General features: G+C 40.7%; 1 protein-coding gene across 1 annotated transcript in view; it reads left to right on the top strand.

The window, feature by feature from the left end:
* Window positions 1–18,513, top strand: part of ATP10B (ATPase phospholipid transporting 10B (putative)) — a 258,651-nt gene that overhangs the window by 60,242 nt on the left and 179,896 nt on the right. Inside the window, exon 3 of the mRNA XM_081825802.1 lies at window positions 5,489–5,552. The gene's annotated coding sequence lies outside the window, so the exon portion shown is untranslated. The remainder of the gene's footprint in view (window positions 1–5,488; window positions 5,553–18,513) is intronic.

Here is an 18,513-nt window from a genome sequence, read left to right as displayed (position 1 = left end):
TGCAAACGATGAATCATGGAACGCTACATCAAAAACTAATGATGTAATGTATGGTGACTAACATAATAAAAAAAAGTAAAAAGGGCTGGGAAGAGGGAGAGCTGGGCCTTTAGTCAGTATGGAGGAAAGAGCATCCCAGCCAGAGTCATTTTTATACCTATAACCTTTTGAGAACCATCCAGCAAAACCCCCAAAAAAGAATTATCGAGCAGGGAACCCGGTGTGGGGCTCGATCTCAGGACCCTAGGATCATGACCTGAGCCGAAGGCAGATGCTTAACCAACTGAGCCACCCAGGAGCCCCTACCTCCAGATTTCCTTAAAGCAAAAACAAACAAAAAAATGTTTAAGCAACTGCTATTTGGAGTTTTATATCGCATTCAATCATACTAAGTCCTCACTAGAACAAGCAGCTTACAAACCCCAGCTGACGCTATATCAAACTTAACAATGGATGGGGGCTAAATAAAAGTCAGCACATTAGTGCCCTATTGCTACCATACACATTACCACAAACTTGGAGATTTAAAGCAATACAATTTTATTTATCTTACAGTTTTATAAGTCAGAAGTCCAACTGGGTCTCACTAAGCTGAAATCAAGGAGTCAACAAGGTGTGTTCCTTTCAGGAGGTTCTTGGTGGAAAATCCATCTCCTTTCTCATTCAGGTTGTTGGCTGAATTTACTTCCCCCCTTCCCAGTTATAGGACTGAGGGCCCCCATTTTATTTTTTTTGCTAGTTTTTAGCTAAAGACTATTTCCAGCTTCTAGATCCTACCCACATTCCTTGGCTCATGGTCCCCTTCCTCCATCTTCAAACTCACAACAGTGCATCAGTCTCTCTCACATTTCAAATCTCTCCAACTCTTCCAACACTGCATATCTCTGCTTGCTTCTTCCACGTTTATAAACCCATGTGATTACTTAAGGCCCACCGAGATGATCCAGGATAATCTCTCTCTCTTAAGGTCTGTAACCTTAATTTCAAAATTTCTTTTGCTATGTAATGTAACAAATTGACAAATTCCAGTTATTAGAGCGTGGACATCTTTGTGGGTCATTATTCCATCAGCCATAGTTAGAGAATATGAAGTTCTCTCTGTATACCCCCCTTCTTCTGTCAATTTAAGATCTTGTTTCAGCTGTCCTCCTCATTTACAGGTGTAATAACCCAAGGGTCCACCTGTATTGGATACCTGGGGTCCTTGGTAGCCTCGACAGTCAGGAATCCTAGCCTCCTCTTATTCTCAGGAATAATGCAGTATCTTTGCCTGATCTCCAAAAAAAATTGGGACAGTACATCAACTAATAAGATGGGCTAGGTTTCAGGCCAAATTTGGTGAACACTGGGAGTTTTTTCACGGAGGTATGGACTAATACTAGTGTTTGTCTCTAACTTTCCTTAAGACCTGAAGCTGAAAGAGCCTGAGAAACTCTGAAAAATTACTTAGGTCTGCTGAGTGGGTTGCAGAGAGCAAGTTCCTTATAGATTCTTTCAGGTTGGATTTGAGGATAGGATTGGAAATTGGGTGTATTATACCCAAGGCAGTAATTTCAGAGAGAAGAGAAAGGAGAGAACAAATGTCCCTCCAAGAAAATGAAGAAATGGAGTACTATCTAAATTATCTAAGTGGAGCTGGGGAAGTCACCTAATTGATAGTGCTCTCCTTAAAAACCCATTATGCCTTGATTTTTTATTTTCTTCCTCCTGGACTTTGAGGGAGAGAGACACTTCATTGTGAGGTCAATGGAATGTTAGCTCCAAGAGAACAAGGACCTCATCTGTCCTTTTTTCTTTACTCCCCAGCTCTCAGGGTCCTGTTTTGCCCAGAGTAGTAACAAGTATACATTTGCATGAATAAATGAATGAATGCGATATTAATTAATTGGTGGCCATCCAAGTCTTTTTTCCCACTAGGTAGTGTAGCCTCATGGTTAATAGTTAGGCTATAAAGTCACTTGGATCCAGGTCCCACCTCTGCCATTTATCCTGCCAGTGTATTCCCTGGGAACTTACCTGAGTCTGTTTCCTGTCTGTAGCATATAACCAATAATTACTACTTGGCTTTATGTGGTTTCATTGAGATAATAGATAAATAGTGCTTAGTAAAGTTCCCAATAGTCAATGAGTGTTAGCTCATAATGTTAGTCCAAACTAACATGAACATTTTGCTAATGCCAAAGTGGTCTCCCCTTGATCATCAAGCTTAATTTCCAGTCTCCTTCCTGCCTTTGCTTGTGTCAATTATCCTGTCCCTTTAGCATTTTATGCACACATATGAGTATATGTATACACACGTGTACATATGCAAATATCACAGGGGTCAAAACCAATTTAAATATTATCTTCCCCATGAAACCAACTGTTATCAGAAGTCATCTCTTCACTTTAGAATTCTTGGATACTGATTAAGTCACTTTTGCAGTTATCACATACCAATGCCTAGCACAGTGTCTGGCATATAATAAAGGAACCTAACACATTTTGAACAGATGGATGGATGGATGGGTGAATGGATGGATGGAAACTTATGTTCTCTGGCAGCTCCACAAGAATTTATTTATTTTTATACCCACCCTGGTTACACAGTGCCTGACCCACAGTAAGGTAAATCTTGATTGGATGGGAATAAAAGGGAAGAAAAATCAGAAAAAGGGAAAATCAAACCAATGCCCACCTGGATCCATTCTCCTTTTAGGGCATCCTGTTGAAAGGAGTTATTGAGGAGAGAAGCAGGGAGTTGACAGCCACTCTCTGGACTCTCTCCCAGGGCCTTTTTAGAACAGGAAAGTTAATTATGGAACCAGATTAACAGTTTCTTTTTTGATACAGTCAAAGTAAAACCAGCAGGATGCAATTTAGCTCTTCCCCACTTTCCAAATAGCAGCAAATTTTCATACAAAACAAAGAGACACTTGAATTGCAAATTACTTAGAGAATCAGCTAGCAACCCCAACGGAAGAATATTTCTGCTACTTTCAAAACCAAGCTGTTGCCTTTTCAGGTTTAACCGTGTAATGGGACCTTCACAAAAGCCTGGGCGTCTTGCTGTTTCAACTCTGGGCCAAGTGGGGAGGAGGAGTGATTCACTGAGGCTTACTGAAATGGCACAGTGAGGTCTTTTTGCTCAGAATATTTTTCTCTTTTCCACATTGTCTCTAACTCTCAGATCACTGGTTTCCACCCACAGAATTGGGACTGATGATGTGTTCTCAAAGGTCATCTCATCTAAGGGTGGCAAGAGCAAATGCCTACAAGGGCAGGCAGGGATGTAAATAAATGAAGCAAGTGGTCAGGGTATGTGTATTTGTCCATTAGGATGTGAGTGAGGACTGGGATGAACCCATCTAATCACCACTGTCATGGAAGAATGCTAGCCCACTGTCAAGGGTTGCTAGATAGTTCTGACACATCTGTTATCTGGATTCTTAGTTGAAATACTCTTCTTTTTTAGCTGTTGGCAAAAGAAAAAAAATACCATCTATTGGATCTATTGGCTGGATACAGCTTGTAGGCCACCGGTTTACAACTTCTAATCTTGCTCAACTTCCTCTCTTGATAGATGGAAAAATTGAGGTAGGGAGAGAGAAATCATTTATGAAAGTTCACCAAGTGACAGTCTTCTGACTTCTCATCTTATGCCTAGTGGATTATACCACATGGCCTCCCTCAAGTCCCTCTCTCCTGCAGGACACAGGGCAGCTATATTTTTACAAGAGCATTTAGAAAACTTGTCTTTCTGATTCAAATAAATAAGTCCTCTATTTTTTTACAGAGGATTTGGAGGATGCAGCAAGGATAAGGAAATAATAAAATGAAATCTCACATAATGTGATTTTATTTCTGGAGGGACTGGAGCCGGAGATGGGAGCCTGGCTAGAAATAGGCTGCTTCCAGACAAGGCCACTGGAGGGCAAGGTGGCATCTCATTTGGGTTAGCCCCTAATAGGTCAAAGGAAAATTAGGACATGGGTTGAAAATGTGTATGCTCACAGTGGCCAGGCAAGTGGCAGAAATGAGTAAAAGGAGGCCAGATGGGAAATAGGGTGAAGGAAGAAAATACATCTAAAGGACTCAGATACCACTCAGATTTGGCCCATGTCACCTTGTGGCAATGCACACAGTTGACAGTCCTTTTGATTTTTTTCAAGCAAAGCTTGAAACCTAAGTTTTTATGTAAAGTTTCCCAGTGTTTAAATGTAGTTCAAAAAAAGTGTGATTCAAGCAAAACATACAGAGGAGTGGGATTTGGGTTGCAGGCTTCCACTTTTTGATCCCTGCTTAGTGACTCACTGCAGGTAGACGAGTCACTGCACAGGTCAGTCTGCTGGGCAGAGAGTTTGCAGTCAGTCTAGTCACAAAGCAGCAGACAAGGCTGGCATGAGGGTGACAGAGGAAGCAGAGATGATCCAAAGACTTAGTGCAGAAGTCCCCTGGGGGAGAGTGGGCTTCAACCAGAGCCAGCCTGTAGCCTGGACAGATCCTTGGGGGAAAAGATTTGCACAAATCCAAAATACCTACTGTGACCTTCTATAATGTGTGTGTGTGTGTACATGCATATGTGTGTGTGAGTATATGTAACAATCTTTACTTTGCTAAAATAATACAGATTATCTCCCTTGGTAGCCCTGTGGAAGATTCATCCATTTTCTCAAAAGCAGAAATGTTAAAGTCAGTAAAGATAGCAATGAGTGTGTCAATTCTTCCCATTTTACGGTAATGAGTCACTGAATGAGTAGAGTGCAGCAATGGAAGGAGCCCTTGAATGGGAGGTCTTGTACCTCCCCACCTTAACATTTCTCTGAGCCTCCATTTCATACTTTGTAAAGTGAGAATTATAATACCTGACCCACCTTCCTGTATTACTGAAGATTCTTGATTGGGAGGAACAGAAAACCCAATGAGCTTAATCAAAATCATGCATGTATTGGTTCACACAACTGGAAAGTTCAAGCATTTAAATCATAGCTGGATCCAGGTGCCCAAATAATATCAGGGCTTGGTATCCCTCACTCAAAACTGCAGTCTTCATTTTCCTTGTTGGAGCTGGAAGCTCCAGCTGTGCTTTCTCACCATTCTAAGTACAGTCAAAAGAGATCTCTGCCCCTACATTTTCCATGTGAGTTTCAGGACTAACTTTCATTGGCCTGTATTGGGTCCTGTGCTCATTCCTGAACCAATCAATGTGGCAAAGGAGATGAAATGCACTGAGTGGCTGGACCAGTACACATTTCATGGAGCAAGTAGGCATTTAGCTGGAGTCTATGGGAACATTCCAGAGGGTAGCAGATAAAGTACTAGACTTGATTCCCTGATAGGAATAAACTGTTCTTATTGAAACAACTTCCTGGGAAAATGTCCAGATCTGTGGAGTCTGTTTAAAGCTGGAGACGTGCACCTGGAGAGAAGAAGGCAAAATACTTGATTACTGCCTGATGCCAAAATGAGATTGTATATTTTGTACATATTTTCTCTCTATGTCTTGCAGGCTTGCCTTGATAAAAGGATTGGAGCTGGTGACACCTGTTTCAAAGAAAACAACAGTGTGAATAGTAAGTAGTTTTCCTATTATTCTTTGGATCTAGAATATGGACTGCTCGCTGGTGCCAAGAGGAGCCTTATTAAACTACCGTTCCTTCCTCCAGTTCATTTAAGCAAACATCAACTGGCTTCACTGTTAAATCAGATGCTAAGTATGTGACTTAAATTTCTCTCCCTGCCACACACACACACACACACACACACACACACACACCAGAGCAATGTAGGAACTGTCAAGGTGCAGAACTATTAAGGTGTGTTCGTGGCTGCAAGTAACAAAATACACAGACTCAAGATGGCTTAAATAATAAAAGAAAAGCTAAGAAAAAAGTTATTAGTGCTCAGAACAAGAAGTCCTAAGGTAGGACAGGTCCATAGTTGGTTTATTGAGTAGCTCAAAAATGTCACCACAGTCTGGATTCTAACCTCTTCAGTGGGCTGTCTCTTTCATTTATTTCTTTTTATCAGCCTTTCCAGAAATCCCCCAGCAGGCTTTCACTCACATTCATTGGTCAGAAGCATGTCACACACCCTTGTTTAAATCAATCCCTTGCAAGCTGATGGGACCACTTTGATTGACTTAGACCAATCATGAGTCCTATCCTGGGGCTAGGGATCATATCCACATCCCCTGAAGCACATAATCACATAGAAGAGAGTGAATATCTGAACAAAATTGAAGTCTTGTTTAAAAGGAGAAAGGAAGGAGGAATGGTTATTATAAAGGCAATCAACACTATCTGCTATAAGGCAAAACTATGCAAATCTTAGTGATACATCCTCCAAGATGAATGTTTGTACAGGTACCTAAGTTCCAAGGTGTCATATACTCCATCACTGGAGAAAAAGCAGGCACCTAGCCTTGGGTAACCTCCCCCAAAGTCATTGATAAATTGAAGAAATATTAGAAATACCTTTGACTCTGGATATAAAACCCAAGGCATTATAATACCATATGCAGGCTGTTTCTTCAATTTGCATAATTATATACTCCTCCTCAAAAACTAAGCATTGCTGCCAACTTAAAAAAACAAACTACAAAGCAGTATTAAATATGCATCGCTAATTTCACTTTTTAATTTGTCTGGGATCTTCACAAAGACATTCACAACTCTATAGATACTGAGGCTTAATAAGACCTTCCACCTGTCTGAAAAAAAATCAACAGGAAAAGAAAGGCTAAAACCAAATTTTTTTAGCTAAAGAATTTAATTTGATGTTTGAAAATTACCAGTAAGAGATCATGCTATTTAAATGACTCTAAAATTCACTATTCTGTGTGCTAACATCATTCAGTTGTAGGTGATTGCTTTGTGCAGCCAAAAAAAAGGTAACATTTCCTTAGATGTCTCCATTCTGTTTTGAGTCACCTATGAGCTATGTGTGTTCTTACATTTGAACATTTATAGGAAGTGATTGAAGAGATGCAGAAAGACTTTCTTTCCCCCCCAGCCTATTAGTGATCTACCTAAAATATCCACACAAATCCCTGACTTAGGCTTTGAAGGTCTCAGTTATAATAAAAATATGTTACCTGGCCAAGGTGTACTATTTTTAGACACTTCAATTTGAGTTCATCAGTTAGCCCCAGTGATGACTGAGACACAGGATACAGATGTGTGTATGCATCCAGAGAAGTCCTCCTGGAGCTATATTACAAACCACACATACCAGCATAACTCAGAAATACTATGGGTTCAGTTCCAGACCACCACAATAAAGCAAATATCACAATAAAGCAAATCAAATGAGTGTTTTGGTTTCCTGGTGCATATAAATGTTTAGGAGCACCTGGGTGTCTCAGTCGTTAAGCATCTGCCTTTGGCTCAGGTCGTGCCCCACATCGGGCTCCCTGCTCCGCAGGAAGCCTACTTCTCCCTCTCCCACTCCCCCTGCTTGTGTTCCCTCTCTCTCCCTCTCCCACTCCCCCTGCTTGTGTTCCTTCTCTCTCTGTATCTCTGTCAAATAAATAAAATCTTTAAAAAATAAGTTATGTTTACACAAAACTAGTCTATTAAATGTGCAATATCACTATGTCAGAAAGAACAATGTACATACCTAATTTAAAATACTTTATTACTAAAATGTGCTAGCCATCATTGAGCTTTCAAAGAGTCATACTCTTTTTGCTGGTGTAAGGTCTTGCCTTGATGCTGATGGCTGCTGATTGATCAGGGTGGTGGTTGCTGATGGTTGGAGGGGCTGTGGCAATTTCTTAAAATCAGGCAACAATAAAGTTTGCCTCTTTAACACTTCTTTTCAGTTTCCCTGTAGCATGTGTTCCTGTTTGATAGCATTTTACCCACAGTAGAACTTCTTTCAAATTTGGAATTAATCCTCTCAAACCCTGCCACTGCTTTATCAATGAAGTTTATGTAAATATTCTAAATCATTTGTTGTCATTTCAACAATCTTCATAGCATCTTCAGCAGGAATAGATTCCATCTTAAGAAAACACTTTCTTTGCTCATCCATAAAAAGCAACTACTCATATGTTTGTTTTATCATGAGATGGCAGCAATTCAGTCCCATCTTCAGGCTCCATTTCTCATTCTAGTTCTCTCGTTATTTCCATCCCATCTGCAGTTACTTCCTCCACCGAAGTCTTGAGCCACCCCCCTCCCAGAGTCATCCATGAGGGTTGGAATCAACTTCTTCCAAACTCCTGTTCATGTTGGTATTTTGACCTCTTCTAATGTATCATGAATGTTCTTAATGACATCTAGAATGATGAATCCATGCCAGAGGTTTTCAATTTACTTTGCCTAGATTATCAGCAGAATCACTATTTAGGGCAGCTACAGACTAATGAAATGCATTTCTAAAATAATAAGACTTGAAAGTAAGAATTACTTGGACTGTAGAATGGATATTGTGTTAGCAGGCATGCAAACAACATTAATCTCATACATCTCCATCGGAACTCTTGGGTGCACTGTCAATGAGCAGTAATATTTTGAAAAGAATATTTTTTTCTGAGTATTAGGTCTCAACAGTGGCTTTAAAATACTCAGTAAACCATGTTGTAAACAGAAGTGCTGTCATCCAGGCCTTGTTGTTCCATTTATAGAGCACAGGCAAAATAGATCCAGCATAATTCTTATGAAGTCTAGAAGTCTAGGATTAAGAAGTCTAAGATGGTAAATGAGAATTGGCTTCAACTTAAAGTTACCAGCTGCATTAGTCTCTAAACAGAAGAGTCAGACTATCCTTTGAGGCTTTAAAGGCAGGCATTGACTTCTCTCTGGCTATGAAAGTTCTAAATGGCATTTTCTTCCAACAGGAGCCTGTTTTGTGTACCTTGAAAATCTGTTTTTTTAGTGCAGCCATCTGCATTAATTATGCTAGCTAGATCATCTAGGTAACTTGCTGCAGCTTCTACATCAGCACTTGCTGCTTCACCTTGACTTTTATGTTATGGAGAGAACTTCTTTCCTTAAACCTCATGAACAACTTCTACTATCTTCAGACTTCTTCTGCAGCTTCTTCACCTCCCTTAGCCTTCACAGAATTGAAGAGAGTTAGGGCCATGCTCTGGATTAGGGTTTGACTGAAGGGAATGTTGTGGCTGGTTTGATCTTCTATCCAGACCACTAACACTTTCTCCATATCATCAATAAGGCTATTTCACATTCTTATCATTTACATATTCACTGGAGTGGCACTTTTAATTTCTTTCAAGAACTTTTTCTTTGCATTTACAACTTAGCTAACTAGTACAGGAGGCCTAGCTTTTTACCTATCTCAGCTTTTGACTTGCCTTTCTCACTGAGCTCAATCAGTTTTAGCTTTAGATTTAAAATGAGAGAAATGTGACTCCTCCCTTCACTTGAACATTTAGAGGCCACTGTGGGGCAGGTTATTAATGGGACTAATTTCAATATTGTTGTGTCTCAGGGAACAGGAAGGCCTGAGGCAAGGGGGAGAGATGGAGGAACAGCCAGTCAGTGGATCAGTCAGAACACACACAACATTTATTGACTGGCATCTTATAGGGGTGTGGTTTGGGGCAACCTGAAATAATTACAATAGTAACAACAAGGATTACTGATCACATATCACCATAACAAATACAATAATAATGAAAAAGTGTGAAGTATTTTTAGAGTTACCAAATTTGACACATACACATGAAGTGAGCCAATGTTGTTGGAAAAATGGTGCCAACAGACTTGCTCATAAACCCAGGGTAGTCACAAAATTTTAATTCGTAAAAAACACAATTTTAGCAAAACACAATAAAATGAAATGTAGTAAAATGAGGTATGCCTATATAAATGTATGTATATGTATCTATATATAAAATAAGGATAAAGATTATAAATACAACACACATATGTACAGTGTTATGTAAGTGAATTCCTTTTAATACAAGCTGTTCTATAACCTGCTTTTTAAACTCATCAATGCATTACAAACATCTTTCCATTGCAGTGTATGTGTACATATGTACACATCATTTTTTTTTTTTACCACTGATTAATATTACATCTCAGGAATGAATGGTAATTTATTTACTCAATCCTCTACTCCAGGATATCCATCTTTGCAAGTTTATATTGTTACTGTTTTAAATTACACCAAACCTTCATGTACACTGGGATCTTTCTCCACATACACGGGTTATCTTTTTAGTCAAGTTCCTAGAAGGGTGATCGCTGGGTTAGTGAAAAGTCAACTAGCTGTGTTAAATGGAGAGTCATAAAGGGCTAGAATCTTGACCCTGGACATGGGCTCATATCAGATCATGGGCCCTTTGGGGCTTCTGGGTATGCCAGTGAAGCCTTGAGCTCCTACAGAAGGGAGAGGTGAAATGACAGGAGGAAGAAAATGGGGACAAAGTGTATGAACTGTTAACTTTTTTAATACCACATTTTTATCCTTTGCTCTCATGGAACAATAAGGGAACTATTGTTATTACAAGCAATCATACTTATTTTTGTGTTTACTTGAGTAATGTCTGTCAATCCTTTGTCTAGACTATAAAGTCCCCAAATCAGGTCTGGTTTTCTGATGTTGTCCACTACTATGTGCTGAATGCTTGACATATTTATTACTGTAGATGTGTTTTGGGGAGGTGAAAGAGTGCATTGATTATATAGAAAATATTTCATGATGGAAGGGATTTGGAAGGAAGTTCCTAAAGAGTGAAGTGTAGGGGCACCTGGGTGGCTCAGCTGTTAAGCGTCTGCCTTCGGCTCAGGTCATGATCCCAGGGTCCTGGGATCGAGCCCCACATCGGGCTCCCTGCTCGGCGGGAAGCCTGCTTCTCCCTCTCCCACTCCCCCTGCTTCTGTTCCTGCTCTCGCTAACTCTCTCTCTGTCAAATAAATAAATAAAATCTTTAAAAAAAAAAAAGTGAAGTGTAGGACTATATCCTCTTCCCAATCTTCTACCCAATGCCCAGTATGACTTTTGTTTATGATACTCTCTATCCCATAACAGTGGAAATAGAATGCCTTACAACTCCAGATATATCTACTATCTTAGGGCAAAAGATGATTCTGTCTCAGGAAGTAGTGTATAAAAGCAGGTTGTTATAAATGAGCCATCCCTGTCAGTCAAGATTTATCTTTAATGTAATTCACTCAACCACTGACCTTAGGGTCAACCTATTTTTATGACCAGCATTTGATTTATTTCTCTCTTATACTTCCCTTTCTAAACAAGGTGAGGTTCTTTGAAATTATGGAAGTAAAGGAAGAAATGGACTTAGAGATGTGACTTTATACTAAATTCTAGCCATTGCAAAATGGTGGGGTTCTAAAATATTGTGCCAGTTTGACTCTCCAAAACACACTGGAAAGATGAGATTTTTTTTTCTTTCCATAAATGATACTTACTTGCCTTTTCTCTTTCCAAAAATGTTTCCCATCACATCATTCAGGGTTTTATCTAAGCTTCTTGAATTCTTGTCATCCTTCCCAGAGCAGTGAGGTAGTTTTCATGCTTCCTAAGTCACTTAAATGTTGGTCTGCTGTTCTGTGCCCAGCCAAAGAGCAAGCTAAACAGAGACACCCTACACCAATCACCAAATGATGACTCCATTGGCTCCTGGGCTGAGAGTAGTATTGACCTTAGAAATCCTTCAACTAACCCTGAGGAAGAAGAGAGATTGCTATTTGGCTTTTCAAAATGAAGTCTGCAGAAAAACAGCATTAGCATCCTCCAGTAGCTTCTTAAAATGAAGAATCCCAAACCCCACCTCAGACATAGTAAGTCATAATATACATTTATCAAGATCCTTGGGTATTTGGTTATGTATCTTTTAGATCTAAAGGACAATCTCTTGGGGCCATTCTCCCTGATATCTTCCTATTTCCAAAATATCTCTCTGCTTTAAACAAAATGAACACATATAAAGTACAGAATTACCAAAAGTGCATTATTCAATATCTTACACCATTATCAGGTTAGGTTAAAAAAAAAAAAAAAAAGAAAAAGAAAAGAAAAAAATATATATATAGCAGGGAGATATTTTGGATATATATATCCAAAAAATATATCTCATACCAATTTAAAGACCATTTTCTCTATTTAAAAATAACTACTTAAGGGTGCCTGGGTGGCTCAGTCGTTTAAGCATCTGCCTTCGGCTAAGTCATGATCTCTGGGACCTGGGATCAAGCCCTGAATTGGGCTCCCTGCTCAGTAGGTAGTCTGCTTCTCTGTCTTTCTCCCTCTCCGCACTGCTCATTCTCTCTCTCAAATAAATAAATAAAATCATCTTTTTTTTAAATACTTACTTAGTCCTAAAAGCATTTCGTTATTTTCAAAGCAATTCCCCCCACCCATTCTTTCATTTGTTCAAAATGGTAGTCCTACACTAAGATCAAATCATGGTTAAAAATGAGGAGTAAGATAAAGTGATTTTTGGTGCTCCCAGCCTCTCCTTCTGAGCTTATTTCCTCTGCTCTCTTAAGAATTCCGATACTCTCTCTCTCTCACCGCAAGCAAAATCTACTCTTGGGACAGCACACAATGCCAGCCACTTATTATTTTATATGTTTTCACAGATTTTTTCTAATAATTTGTAGTCATATCTCTCATGATGAAAGAAAGTCTTGGTCTCCCATTTAAAGGAATATTACACATGAGGAAGAGTGAAAATATAAGAAATACTGAACTCTAGATTAAAGTTGGCAAGTAAGTTTCATATGAGCAATTGAGATCTTCCTGGAGCTCTGTGTTAAAAAGGATTCTGAGGCTGCATCTGAGTTCACCGAAGGGGGGAGGTGGGGATTGTGATTAATCAATCCTTATGTATGAAATAAAGATGGAGCCATACATCAGCCATATAATGTTTCATACTAACATTGACTAAATCTTTATCTGCCATGCATGTCAAGCTACTTGTATGCTGTCTTAGTTATCTATTGCTGAATAACAAATCACCCCAAAATTTAGTGACTTAAAGGAATGATATTTATCATTGCATAGTTTCTGAGCATCAGGATTCTTTGAGCAGCTCTCCTGGGTTCTCTGTCTCAGGGTTTCCCATAAGGGAACAATCAAGATATCGGCTGAGGGTGCAATCTCATTCAAAGCCTCAGCGGGGGAAAGATTCACTTTCAAGATCACTCATGTGGTTATTGGTAGCATTGAGTTCCTTGAGGGTTGCCGCACTCAGGGTCTCAGCTTCTCACTGGCCATTGTCGAGAGACAGCCCTCACTTCCTCACCAGATTGCTCTCACCATAGGGCAAGCATGCAAGATGAGTGAGAGAGAATGTTAGCAAGAGGGAAGTCACAGTATTTTGTAGCCTACTTATAGAAATGCTATCCCATCACCTTCGCCTGTTGTACTCATTAGATGTAAGTTACTATGTCCACTCAAGGGGAGGGTGTGAATACTAGGAAGTGGGAATCACTGGGAGCCTTTTTACAAGCAGCCTGCCATACATGTCTTATCTCATTTAATCTCCACCTGGCCCCTTAAGATATGTGCTGTTATAATCCCATTTTTACAAGTGAGGAAGTAGGAATAGAGAGGCAGTCATTTATTCAAGATGATATAGCTACTAGGGGACAGAGCTGGAGTTTTGATTCGGGTCCACTTGACTTTAAAGCTGATGTGATTGTTGCAATGCCTTTTGCCATCTCGAGAATTACTCTACAGAGTGGTCCTCAAAATGTTTTGACCATGAGCCCCTATCAGCAAAAACTCAGAATATACCCTTACTATATGCATATGTATTTATAAAGTACATCTTAATCTGTAATTAAATATGAGTTAAGCTTACTTGTAATAGTGATTGTGAATAGAAGTTCTTTTATCCACACCACAGTGGATTATTTTACCCTCCCCTGGGGTCACTCCTTCATTAGAGATTACCAAACTAATGGCTATGGCATCCTATGATCCACGACTTCCTAGTGGATAGTCAAGTGGGCTGGTTGGAGATACAGTTGGAAGTTTCTGCTGTCCAACCACTTAAAAAAGGGAGAAACTGAATGTCAGTCACTGCCTCACCCCATGATAAATGTTAGGAGAAATGTTGAATGAATAGGAGTTTAACAATTCCTTCCTCTTACTTGGTTTCATCAAGTCACATAAGGAAGGATTGCAAAATTGGAGTAGCCTCCCCCAGCTCTAAGCTGTGGGACTTCACTGTGGGACAAAAAAAAAAAAAAAAAGAAGACCCTTAAATCTTCCTCCTGATCAGGCTTGAGGGGTGGAAAAACGTACAGATGTAGTTTCCAACTGAGGCTCTCTACTTTATTAGGAACTATTTATTATTGTCTAAAAATTATGTATGTGTTTATTTTAAATAGGTAATTCATTCACATAATAAAAACATGCTTAATGCATTATGGGTACTTAGTGATAATTAAGCTTTCCTCACAGCCTGTCTTCACCCTCTCTGCTTTCCTCCCCTAAAATAACCACTTTGTATATGTATATCCTTCCAGTGAGGGTCTGTATCCATTCAAATATACATGTGGATGCCGGCCTTTTTTGTATCCCAAGTTTACACATTGTTCTATGCCTTAGCGTTTTTTCACTTATTTTTTCTTAGAGATGTTGTTACATCAGTACACAAAACACTTTCTTATTCTTCTTAATGGCCACATAATATTCTGTAGCATGAATGCACCAAAATTTATGTAACCAATTCTCTGTATACGGATACTTAGGTTGATTCCAGTCTTTTGCTCTTATAAACAATGCTGCCATAGGATTATTTGGGTAAACATTTGGCTTTCTCTCTTTTTCTGGCCATTTAAGAACTGTGTAGTCATTGTTTGGTCCAGGTTGTGGAGTAGCTGACTAATATGGACATATAACCACCTCTGTATCTTCTAGATAATTCTCTGACAGGGCTCCCCTTGTTCCAATACTTGGTACCTTAGCTGAATAGGCCCCACAATGCTACAATGTGACTTCCCTGGAAGACTAGGGAAACTAAGGCTCCATCTTCCATCTGTGAATTTCCCACTGCAGTCCTGGGAAACAAGTATAAGAACTCTGCCATGGACTAGCTAACAGGGGTTTACCAGGGTAGTATGGATGGTCTTGAACAGTGGCAGCATGGTGTAGTGGGGGAGCTCCAGCTTTCAGGTCAGTGAACTTGAACTCTGTGGGAAGTTCCCCAAATCAAGATGTCACCAGAAAATAGGGGATTGGATGCTGGCTAGGCACAAACCATGGATGCCTACTCTAATGGGTGTTCAAGCAGATCCTTCATCAGCAACCTTCGTCATTATCCCTTTTATAGCTCTGAATTCTCCTGCCTCTCAGGTCCTCTTTCCACAGCAAGACTAGATGATCTCTAAGATCCCATCCATCTCAAGTTTTCCCCAACTTTGTGATTTACCATCACATATGGGGGAAGGAGGTATCAGACTCAGGCATCTGCCTTTACTTTCTTTGATCCCCATCTTATCAGATCACTCAGAACTCACCAGATGTGGAAATCTGGCCATTCCTCTTGCCTTCCTGGCCAACTGCATTATTATTCACAGTTGCCCAACTGAAATACCTTATGAACACCTGTTTTTGCTCTGATTTTCAAATCCTTATTCTGGCCAGGATGACAGACATACACACACACACACACACACACACACACACACACACACTGAAATCTCAGCCTCTGGGTTCTAACTGGGCAAGATTTTTGACATGTGGACAAATTGTTATAAGCATATGGATGACTAGGCTGATTGTATTATTCCCTTCCATAAATGTCATAGGGGGAAGTCTTTAATAACAACAGCAAAGCAGACACTCCATTTGAGTTCCTATTTGATTGTGCAGTCTGTATGTGATATGGGAAATGGTAATGGGCCCGGGAGTCAGTCTACCTGGTTTAGAACCCCATTTCCATCTCTCAGTAGCTTTGTCACCCTGACATAGTCTTGACCTCTCTGAACATCAGTTACAAGATCTACAAACAACAACAAGAAAAAACAGTATCCACACCGACCTCAAAAGTGCTGTTATGGGGCACCTGGGTGGCTCAGTCAGTTAAGCAGCTGCCTTTGGCTCAGGTCATGATCCCAGGGTCCTGGGATCGAGCCCCGTATTGGGCTCTCTGATCAGCGGGGAACCTGCTTCTCCCTCTCCCACTCCCCCTGCTTATGTTCCCTCTCTTGCTGTCTCTCTCTCTGTCAAATAAATAAATAAAATCTTTTTTTTAAAAAAAGGGCTCTTAAGAAGATCTAATGAGGCAGCCCATGGAAAGCACTCAGCCCAGTGCCTGGCACATAGTAAACACAAAGTAATAATTGCCTATTCTTGTAGTTGTCCCTATAAGATTGTTTCTCCCCCATTTCATAAACTTGCAAACTCAGAAGCAGAGAGGTAAACAACTTGCCCAACACCAAAAGTAGCAGAACTGGTAATTAAACTTAGGTCCATCTGTCTCATTAATGTTTCAAATAATTTTTGGGTGCCTTCTAGGTTCCAGTGCACTGGAAATAGAGAAACAAGTGAGCAAGGCACAGTCATGGCCCTCATGGAGCTGACAGTCTAATGAGATGCCATGGAGCTCCTTGACATACCTCCCACCCACTGCCTTTCTGAAGCTGCTCTGGGGCACCTGGTTAAAATGCCCCCTGGATACTCTTGACAGTAACTGCAACAGCTAGAATTTATTGGGTGCTATTGGGTGCTCATTTAATCTCCCCTGCAGCCTTGTGAGGCAGCTACTATGATTATCACTTTATAGATCAGAGACCTGAGGCTTGCAGAAGGTGGAATGACTTGTTAAGGTCATGTAGCTAGAAAATGCTAGAGCTGGTATTTGAACTTAGGCCACATGCTAGCACGGTTCATTATATTATTTCTAAGGAGGCAAGGTGACCTGTGACTGAGATAGGAGCCTGAACAAAAAGCTGTGTCACTGCTGCAGCCCACAGCTAATCACACAGAAGGTTGGTCCTACTTTTTGTGCCCCGAGCTCCTGCAGTTACCCTCCAAGGGTAAGAAATACTAGGAGAGACATTTAGCCCTGAAAACAAAGAAATCAAGCACTCTCTAATTAAAAATCGGGCAGTAGGACTTAAACTGACTACCTCTGCTCTCCTAAGCTCCAATTACTTACATTTTTAAGGATCCCTGTATCAAGGGGCAAGCTCCCATTGGGTCAGCCAGTGACAGATATTGGGCCCCTTGACTCGACTGGGTGCAGACAGCCGTGGCCCCAGAAGACGTGGGCAGGGCCGGAGCTGGGAGTCTAGCTGATAAACACAGCCATGGCCTGCTGACTTCGGCAGCACGGCAGCATATCACAGAGAGGGCTGTGTTCATAGGAGTTGAACAGATTTAGTTCTGGCTCCCTGATTCAGAAGATTCATCTGAATCTCCACAGGAGCCTGGTGGGTCCAGGGAACCAGTGATGCTGGTAATAAGTAAAATGATGTCAGTATGATTTTCCCCCATTTGTTGGCTTTATTCATGGCTCACAGTAACCAGCCAGCAAGGGAGGATCTGCACAACCCTAAGGCATTGTGAGATGGTCGTTGAGGAGTAAAAACAAGACAGAGAAGAGAGGCTTCCTGCAGGAAACAAAGAGGTCTTGCCCTTCACAGACAGACAAAGCGAAACACAGCTGGAGCCTGAGTTCAGGTCTGTGTTACTTACAAAAGAGAACACCCAGCCAAAACAGAGACTAGATTTGTAATTGTGTTCCCAAACTGAAATGAAGAAAACTAAAGCAGTAAGTCCCTTCTGGATCAACTCCCCGGCTGTCTCCTTGTGTGGGCAGATCATCATAGGAAAACAAAAATGACCACTCAGGACTGTGCAAAGAGGCTGAGCACAGTTGATAGAGCTAGACAGGATGTCATCCCTTCCCAAGGGCTTACTGATCAGGTGTCACATTTGAGCCTCGAAGCACAAGGCAGGGTTGACACTGGGTATTTTAACTCACTTTATGTGTCTACAAACTGTGAGTATCCAGGCAGGTTATGAGATCTGCCTAAAACCATGCAGCGACATGATGGAAGAAACAAAACCAAAACTCCAATCTGTGCTCTTAGACTTCAGTGGTATCTCCAGGGAAACATGAGAATGTACGCGGGCACGCCACACAGCCAATGTGGGAAACCCTCAGTCCTCATTCGCCATCATTAAGTTGCTGAGACCTCTGGCTACTCTTCCCATGGAGCCAAAGGGAAGACACATACTGTGTATGTCTAGCTCCTAAGGAACCCCAGGGGAAGAAAACACCCTCCTGAATTAAAGCCCTAGAGAAAGTCTGTTGCACCTTCCTCCTTGTAGAGGAAAGCACTAATCAAGAGTCTATTAAGAATAAACAGAAGAGAAAAAGTTACCTCCGCTCAAGGGTGCCTGCTGGAACGGGGTGGATGTTTCCGGCATCCAGAACTTGACACAACGCTGCCGCAGAATAAACTGTAGCCGGGTGGTCAAGAGCCAGGCAGAATGGGTTTCAAGGCCAAGATCTGCCACTTGCTAGCTGTGTGACACTGGAAAAATATTAACTGTCTGCAATTCTTTTTTTTTTTT

Source organism: Leptonychotes weddellii, chromosome 7 (assembly GCF_054177405.1).
Source record: "Leptonychotes weddellii isolate Sample4059 chromosome 7, ASM5417740v2, whole genome shotgun sequence".
NCBI classification, from domain to species: domain Eukaryota; kingdom Metazoa; phylum Chordata; class Mammalia; order Carnivora; family Phocidae; genus Leptonychotes; species Leptonychotes weddellii.
This window is presented reverse-complemented; position numbering and strand designations above follow the sequence as displayed.